The sequence below is a fragment of the Myotis nattereri genome (assembly GCF_964212035.1).
Source record: "Myotis nattereri genome assembly, chromosome: X".
NCBI lineage: Eukaryota > Metazoa > Chordata > Mammalia > Chiroptera > Vespertilionidae > Myotis > Myotis nattereri.
In genome coordinates, this window is record NC_138078.1 from 152,650,336 (window position 1) to 152,657,633 (window position 7,298).

General features: G+C 45.3%; 1 pseudogene across 1 annotated transcript; it reads right to left on the bottom strand.

Annotated features, from left to right (window-relative positions):
* Positions 1-5,443: 5,443 nt before the first annotated feature.
* Positions 5,444-6,060, bottom strand: LOC308512044 (ubiquitin-conjugating enzyme E2 S-like; annotated as a pseudogene). The gene has a single exon. The product of its transcript is annotated as a ubiquitin-conjugating enzyme E2 S-like (transcript).
* Positions 6,061-7,298: the final 1,238 nt, after the last annotated feature.

Consider the following 7,298-nt stretch of genomic DNA (forward strand, 5'->3'; position numbering starts at 1 on the left):
GAAAGACCTGTACTCTGAAAAGTTAAGACATTGAAAAGGTGTTGCTCAGTGGGTAGAGCATCGGCCTGTGGACTGAAGGGTCCCGGGTTCCATTTCAGTCAAGGGCACATGCCCCAGTTGTGGGCTCGATCCCCAGTAGGGGGCGGGCAGGAGGCAGCCAATCCATGATTCTCTCTCATCATTGATGTTTCTATCTCTCTCTCCCTCTCACTCTCTGAAATCAATAAAAAATAAAAAAGACATTGAAAGGGAGGTGGGGGGAGGTAGAAGAGAGTATAGGAGGGATAAATGGTGATGAAAGGAGACTGGACTTAGGGTGGTGAACACACAATGTAATATACAGATGCTGTATTATAGGATTGTACAGCTGGAAACTATATAATTTTATTAACCAATGTCACCCCAATAAATTCAATTTTTAAACAAGACATTGAAAAAAGAAATTGAACATGATACAAATCAGTGGAAGAATATACCTTGCTCATGGATTGCCATAATTGATATTGTTTAAATGTCCTTACTACCAAAAGCAATATACAGATTCAATGCAATCCTTATCAAATGACCTATGGGATTCTTTTCAGAATTAGAACTAATCCTAAAATTTATATGGAACCAAAAAGACCCCAAATAGCCAAAGAAATCTGGAGAAAGAACACAGTGAGAGGTATCATGCTCCCTGAAATCACACTATAATACAAAGCTACAATCATCAAAACACTGTGGTACTGGCATGAAAACAGATACATAAATAAATGGAATAGAATAGAGAGCCCAGAAATAAATCCTCATGTATATGATAAATTAATATATATATGCCAAAGGAGGCAAAGATATACAGTGGGGTAAAGCCAGTCTCTTCAATAAATGGTGCTGGCAAAACTGGACAGATACATGCAAAAACATTGAAACTGAATCACTTTCTTACACCATATGCAAAAATAACCTGAAAATGGAGTCAAGATTTACATGTTAGACCTGAAATCATGAAATCATAAAACACTTAGAAGAAAACATAGGTAGTAAACTGTGATATCACTCTTAGCAATAACTTTTTTGATATAGCTCCTTCAGCAAGGGAAACAAAGAAATAATAAACAAATGGGACTACATCAAACTAAGAAGGTTTTGCACAGCCAAAAAAAAAAAAAAAAAATCAGCCCTCGCCGGTTTGGCTCAGTGGATAGAGCCTCGGCCTGCAGACTGGGGGGTCCCGGGTTCGATTTCAGTCAGGGGCATGTACCTTGGTTGCGGGTACATCCCCAGTGGGGGGGTATGCAGGAGGCAGCTGATGGATGTTTCTCTCTCATCGATGTTTCTAGCTCTCTATCCCTCTCCTTTCCTCTCTGTAAGAAATCAATTTAAAAAAAAAATCAACAAAATGAAAAGTCAATCTACTGAATGGGAGAAGGTATTCACAAATGACACACCCAATAAGGGATTAATATCCAAAGTATCAAAAGGTCTCATACAATTTAACACCAAAACCACAAATAATCTGATTAAAAAATGGGCAGAGGGCCTGAATAGACCTATAAAACATGTAAAGATACTCTGTTACTAATTAGGTAGATGCAAATTAAAATCACAATGAGATGTCAGCTCACAGCTGTCAGAACAGCTATCATCCATACATCAACAAATAAGTGTGGGTGAGATGTGGAGAAAAGGGAACCCCCGTGCACTGTTGGTGAGATTGTATTGGTGCAGCCACTGTGGAAAACAGTATGGAGGTTCCTAAAAAAATTAAAAATAAAGCTGCTATATGGTCCAGCAATTCCACTTCTGGGTATTTATCCGAAGAAAACAAAAACACTTATTCAAAAGATATATGCAGCCTTATGTTCACTGCAGCATTATTTACAATAGCCAAGATATGGAAGTAACATAGGTGTCCAGCGATGGATGAATGGATAAAAAAGATGTGGGATGCCGAAGCCGGTTTGGCTCAGTGGATAGAGTGTTGGCCTGCGGACTGAAGGGTCCCAGGTTCGATTCCGGTCGAGGGCATGTGCCTGGGTTGCGGGCATATCCCCAGTGGGGGATGTGCAGGAGGCAGCTGATCGATGTTTCTCTCTCATCGATGTTTCTGACTCTCTATCTCTCTCCCTTCCTCTCTGTAAAAAATCAATAAAATATATTTAAAAAAAAAAAAAAGATGTGGGACATTTATACAATGGAATATTACTCAGCCATAAAAAAGACTGAAAGATTGGCATTTGTGACACCATGGATGGACCTGGAGGGTAGTGCGCTAAGTGAAATAAGTCAGACACAGAAAGACAAATACCATATGATCTCACTTATATGTGGAATCTAAAAATTAATCAATCAATGAATAAACCAAACAAAATAGCCCTGGCCAGTTTTGCTCAGTGGATTGAACATTGGCCCTCAGACTGAAGAGTTACTGGTTCGGTTCCGGTGAAGAGCACCTACCTCAGTGCAGGTTCCATCCCCGGCCTGGTCGGGGTGCATGTGGGAGGCAACCAATCCATGTGTCTCACATTGATATTTCTCTCTCTCTCCCCCCCCTCCCTTCCACTCTCTCTAAAAATCAATGGAGCCCAGCTGGCGTGGCTCAGTGGCTGAGCATCAACCCATGAACCAGTTGAAAGAGAATATAATTATTACAACTTAGGAGGTCATGGTTTGATTCCTGGTCACGGCACATGCCCGGGTTGTAGGCTTGACCCCCATGTGGGGTGTGCGGGAGACAGCAGATCAATGATTCTCTCTCATCATGGATGTTTCTATCTCTCTCTCCCTCTCCCTTCCTCTCTCTGAAGTCAATAAAATCTATTTTTGTAAAAACTGATTAATTAATTTTTTAAAAATGAGGTGGATCTGTGTGTCCTAATATGGAATGCCTTCCAAGGCAAGCTGTTTTCGTGAATAAAGCAATTGCAAAGAGATATGTATACTATCAAGTCAAAACAAAATAAAAGGTACAAAATCATGCCACATGTGTTTTAGGAAGCATATATGCAGGACGGCACATGGAAGTGATGAGGGTAACAGTGGCTCCCTGGGGGGAGGAAGGCAGAGGAGGACTAGGATTGGGGATGGTGACCCAGAGGACTTACCCTTAAGCTCCATACCCAAGTGTCTTGCCAGGATAATGGCTGCTTGTGTCATTAGAAATTAACTTCTTATAAAGGGCATTTGGCTGTGAAGCAAACATTGTCATGCCACCCCCGCCCCTTGTCCCTGCTCCTATCACCTTGGCGCACAGAGCCCCAGTGTGGCCCCCGGGAAGGCTGGGGAGTGTCCCGGCCGCTCACCCCGATGCTGGCGGGAGCCGGAGCCAGGCCGGAGGCAGAAGCCACATGAGCTACGCACACAGACACGATTACACATGAAGACTGTTCAGTGGGCAGAAAGCAGGTAGGTGAGGCGTGAAAAGGACCGGTGAGGCATCCTAGAGAGAGTGATCGCCAGGAGCTCTCCTCCCCTGGGGGGGGGGGGGAGCAAAGTGAATATAATGAGTACAATTTAGGAGCTTGGAGGAAGGGCTCCACGGGGCTGGACCCCAGACCTGAGAAGAGGGGGCGCCGCTCACTTCATGCTGGTGTTTCTGATGAGACTGGGCCTGTGAGCGCCGGAGTCAGCTCGAAAGTGGGGTTCCTCGCCCTCCTCCAGCCGCGCAGTCTCTCTAGCGCCCCCTATAGACGGAGTCTACCAAGGAGCCGCTGGCGAAGCAGAACTGGAATGGCGGCCTCTCAGGCTCTGAGTCCAAAGGCAGAGGATAGAAGGCGAGTTTGGAGCTTAATAACAGCCACAGAAATACCAAGCAGAGCCACACGAGTCCCAGCTCATCGATCACTCAGCCTCAACGGTTATTGCTCCTTTGGCTTTCTTGTTTCATTGATTCCACGGGAGCATTTTAAAGCAAATCCCATCATTTCATCCATAAATACTTACAGATCTACCAGGCTACAGACTTTAAGAACACAATACCTCCCTAACCGGCGTCGGCCTGCAGACTGAAGGGTCCCGGGTTGGATTCCGGTCAAGGGCATGTACCTTGGTTGCAGGCACATCCCCAGGGGGAGTGTGCAGGAGGCGGCTGATCGATGTTTCTCTCTCATCCATGTTTCTAACTCTCTATCCCTCTCCCTTCCTCTCTGTAAAAAATCAATAAAATATGGTAAACAAAAACCACACAATAGCACCATCACACCTAGTGGAAGCAATGCTAATTCCTTCATGTCATCTCATACTCAGTCTGAGTTCAGATTGTTTGATTGTCCCAAACATGGCTTCTTCCGGTTGATGGTTTGCTTGAGTCAAGACCCAAACACAGTCCACGTGTTGCTCTGGTTAATATGTCTCAAGTCTCTTTCAGTCTATAGCCCTCTGCCCCCTTCCTTTTCTCTTTTATATCATGAATGCATCGCAGAAACCATGCCATCTGCACGGTGGAATGTGCCATGTTCTAAATCTGTCGGATTGGATCCCGGTGGTATCATTTAACATGTCCCTAACCCTTGTCCCTTTATCTCCTGTAAGATGGTGGTTACATCTGGAGCCCTGGTTAGATTCAGGTTCAATTTTTTGGCAAGGAGAGTTCATAGGAGCTGTGCACTTCCCATCACTGGAAGGCACAGTGGTGATTTAAAAAAAAAAAAAAAAAAATATATATATATATATATATATATATATATATATATATATATTATTGATTTCAGAGAGGAAGGGAGAAGAAAAGAGAGAGAAACATCCATGATGAGAGAGAATGATGGATCAGCTGCCTCCTGCACGCCCCACACTGGGGATCGAGTCTGCAACCCAGGCCTGTGTCCTGACCAGGAATCAAACCGTGACCTCCTGAATCATAGGTCAATGCTCAACCACTGAGCCACGGCAGCCGGGCACAATGGTGATTTTTAAAAATTGAGGTATAATCTTTAAGTTGAGGTAAGATCCTTAAATTGAGGTATACTTTACCTACAATAAAATGCACAAAAACTAAGTGAACTGCCTGATGAATAATTCCATGTTATGCAGCCCTGCAACACCCACTGAGGTCAGGATATTAAAGCATTTCTATAACCCAGACCACTCCTTCACGAAATGGTGCTTTTCCAGTTCTGTCATTCTTTCAGAGTTTGAATTCCTTTATGAGGAACTTTCTCATCAATTCTGGCTGCTCTGAAATACAGACAGGCAGGATAAATGTTTAATCTTTTTCTTTTTGCTGCCAATTAGTTGATGAATTGATTAGTAAGTTGGTGTCCTAGCAGCCTCCAAAAGTGACCATTGAGATTTTATTTTATTTTTTGAGGTTTTAATTAATTAATTAATTAATTTATTTATTTGCTTTTCCAACTTTATTGAGAAAAACAAACCCGGGTCCCAGTGCCCCCCTCCCCCACCCCAGCCATAACTTAAATAACTTAGAGACAGAGTTGAGGGTGGGCAGGTGTGGAGGAAGCTCCCACTACAGCCGCCGCAGCGCCCGCTTCTTGTCCTTGGCCGCCAGCTTCTTGTCCCGCTCGCCCGCGTGCTTCTTGGCCATGGGCCCCTCAGCCCCGCCCGGGCCCCCAGGGGCCGCGGGGTCGGTGGAGGAGGCCGAGGCTGCCTGGCCGGGAGCGGCTGGCCTCGGGCCTCCCGCCGCTGGGCCCACCCGCTCCCCCGTGGATCTCCGTGGGCAGGCGGCCCGCCTCCTGGTTGAGGGCGGACTCGGGGTTGGGGTGGATCAGCAGGCACTTGATGGCCAGCAGCACCTGCCGGATGCCCAGCTTAGCCGTCCAGTCCCTCTTGAGCGCGTGGACGCAGATCTCGCCGTTGGCGCCCACGATCGGTTGGAAGATCTTGGTTGGGAAGTAGCCCTGGGGCGGCGAGGCAGGCAAGTCCTTCCCCAGCAGGAGTCTCAAGCGGAACAGGCCTCCGGTTCGGGGTCCCCTCAGGGCCCTCGATGGTGGCCTGCAGGTACGTGAGGTCCTCCTCCTTGGGACAGACCTTGATGCCATCCGGAGGGTCCGTGGTCAGCGTCGTCACCTCCTTGTACACCAGACGGATGATGTGGGGGGACAGGTTCTCCACGTTGGAGTTCATGACTGCGGCCGGGGCGGGGGTGGGGTGGGGGGGGCAACTGCTGCCGCTGCGGCCCTAGCGAGGCCCGGCGGCTCCTCTCCGCTCCCCGCCCGCAGGTACGCTCGCCCCAGGTGCCGGCCATGCTCGAGGTTTTATGTTTTAGTGCCATTATGAACTCAGAGTTTTTAAAATATTTGGTGTATAAATAGATGTACTACTTTGCAGTCAATATGCTTTTTGGTGCTCAAATTCTCCAATATTGGGCCAGTAGAATCCCCTTAAAAATTGGTTTTAGCCGAAACCGGTTTGGCTCAGTGGATAGAGCGTCGGCCTGCGGACTCAAGGGTCCCAGGTTCGATTCCGGTCAAGGGCATGTACCTGGGTTGCGGGCACATCCCCAGTGGGGCATGTGCAGGAGGCAGCTGATCGATGTTTCTCTCTCGTCGATGTTTCTGACTATCTCTCTCCCTTCCTCTCTGTAAAAAATCAATAAAATATATTTAAAAAATAAAAATAAAAACATATTTTTAAAAATGGGGTTTTTTAGTCATTTAATGTGACTTTGTAATTCTTAATTTCTAATAAGACAGGATATTCCAGGTTCATCTTTTACATTTCCAGCCTCGGAAGTGAAATGAGTCATTTCCCCAAGGAGTTCTGTATATGTTTGTTTGTTTGTTTGAATTTATATTCAGTCACGGCAATCTGGCCGCTAGGTCTTTGTTGCTATTGTGTTGTTATTTCTCTTAGGTCTTTCCAGGGCACGGAGCTAGGAAAGATGTAATTTTTAGAAAAAGAAAAATAAATTATGCATTAATACTGCTGCATCCAATACAAATTACTTAATTTCTTTGATTTTGTGTTTCTGTCTCTTTCTCACGTATAAAGTCTTGGTTCTTAATGATATTAGCATAATAACTTGCCTTATGCTACTATATCGCGAGAATAGTGTCAGGGTAACAGCAGCAATGTCATTGCTAACAATCAGATCCCTGACTGCCATTGAAGATTTATTTGTAGTTCTTTTTTTCCTTCGGATCCAGCCCACTAGGGATGCGCAGTGACAATACCGTGTTTGCAGGTCACCTGGAATAATTATTCTGGGTAGTTTTGCCCCCAAATTGATATGTAGTTATTTAGGTTCATTTGTTTTCGTTCTTCTTCCATTTTTAAGGAAATCTTTTTTTTTTCTTTATTATACTGTTTTTAAATTATTTTGAATCTTATGGTTCCAATGTATAGCAGTGATCTGTTGCTGC